We start from the raw sequence: 2,500 nt of genomic DNA, 5'->3' as shown, positions 1-2,500 counted from the left end.
GCACAACAGACACAGTTTGTGCCTAAACGGTTCACAAGAGACAGAGGAGGAGTGATTAAAGACAGCAAACCCTCTTACCGCCGCTATAAGGCATAAAGCAAACCGTAGCGGTTTTGTCCATCAAGACTACAACCACTTGTGCAAAAACGCAAAACGTGGTAAGGAGTAAAGGGTGGTCGCATCTTGCAAGGCTAATCCCAAGGAGTTCTTTAGCTACGTTAACAGGAGAAAACCAGTTAGAAACAAAATTGTATGTACACACACACACACACACACACACACACACACACACACACACACACACACACACACACACACACACACACACACACACACACACACACACACACACACACACACACACACACACACACACACACACACACACACACGGGTGCACGACTTTTCGTCGCCGTCTTTTCGTCGCCGGACTTTTCGTCGCCGACTTTTCGTCGCCGGACGTTTCGTCGCCGCGACTTTTCGTCGCCGGACGTTTCGTCGCCGCGACATTTCGTCCCCGCGACTTTTCGTCGCCGGTCTTTTCGTCGCCGGACTTTTCGTCGCCCCAAGCATAAATTGTATGCAAAGATTGACAATTGGAAATATATGATTTAATGTCATACTTGTACTTATATTCCTACTCCCAATGCAATAATATGAGTGTGGCAAATAGCTATACATCTCAGTGCCGTATAAACCATTCATTCTTGCCTTAACCAGTCCGACTTGCAAATACCTGAGCCCTAACTTACGTAGATGAAATACAATTTTATTTAAATTACAATAAATAATTTAATACATCATTATCTAAATATATATTTGACACGTCAGTATATATGATAATTTATTATTGGCATATCATACAGTAATAATTTGACACGAAATCATAATTATGAAGCTATTCATTAAAGTGTAAGGGTAAAATCATTTATTATAAAATTAGTAAGTTATTAGTAAATAGTCCATATGTATTGAAATGTAAAGTTCTTTAGTAAGGCACGATGTTGTGTGAGATACCTCTCAGATAATCCAGTATGTCACGGTTTTCATAGTCCTCTACAATGTTCATAATCCTCTCGTCTCAAATATTGTCAATCTTTGCATACAATTTATGCTTGGGGCGACGAAAAGTCCGGCGACGAATTACAAATTACAAATTTAACAACTAGTTAATCATTGATAGTCTTATAATTCCGTAAGAATTTTCACTATCAATAATATTAGGTGACCAATGTAATAATAATAAATAATAGGATTATGTGATTATTACTAGAAAAAAAGTGACTGCACAGACGCTACTACCAATAATCACATCAAGATCAATCAGAAGAAGTATATTGAATTTGGCATTAAATCATATATTTCCAATTTTATATTTCAATTATTTTATATTTCAAATATTGTCAATCTTTGCATACAATTTATGCTTGGGGCGACGAAAAGTCCGGCGACGAAAAGACCGGCGACGAAAAGTCGCGGGGACGAAATGTCGCGGCGACGAAACGTCCGGCGACGAAAAGTCGCGGCGACGAAATGTCCGGCGACGAAACGTCGGCGACGAAAAGTCCGGCGACGAAAAGACGGCGACGAAAAGTCATGGACCCCACTTAAACACGCACACTCATACACACACATATACACACATACACACATACACATATACACACATACACACACACACACACACACACACACACACACACACACACACACACACACACACACACACACACACACACTCGGTGGCATAGTTGGTAGAGCGCTGAACTGGGAAGCAGAAATGCTCCCAGCACCCAGTTCGAATCCTGCCCAGGGCCGAAATTATATCGCTGTGCCTCGGGTCGTTACTCTGACTCTCGTGGGCGGGGAGTTGGGTGTGTGTGTGTGTGTGCAAGGTCATAGCATTACACATAGATCGGACCTACGAGCTCTGAGCTCTCTTCCAGGAGGGAAATAGCTGTCGATCACGAGTCCAACACGTGATACAAAGATCAAGTGAATACACACACACACACACACACACACACACACACACACACACACACACACACACACACACACACACACACACACACACACACACACACACACACACACACACACTTATATATATATATATATAGATATATATATATACATATATATATATATACATATATATATATATATATGTATATATATACACACATATGAATATATATATATACATATATATACATATATATATATGTATGTATACATATATATATATATATACACATATGTATATATATATATAAATATATATATATATACATATATATATATATACATATATATATGTATACATATATATATATATATGATATATCTAATGACTATGAAAGTTTTGTATCAATACAGAGAGATTTAAAAAAGACAATAAGAAAAAGAAAACGACAATACGAAATTAACATCGCTGATAAATCAAAAGAGAATCCCAAAGAATTCTATAGTTACATTAGAGATAAAAAGGTTGTTA

This window comes from Oratosquilla oratoria, chromosome 43, assembly GCF_046742065.1.
Source record: "Oratosquilla oratoria isolate Oo_2021 chromosome 43, ASM4674206v1, whole genome shotgun sequence".
In the NCBI taxonomy this organism is placed as follows: domain Eukaryota; kingdom Metazoa; phylum Arthropoda; class Malacostraca; order Stomatopoda; family Squillidae; genus Oratosquilla; species Oratosquilla oratoria.
This window is presented reverse-complemented; position numbering follows the sequence as displayed.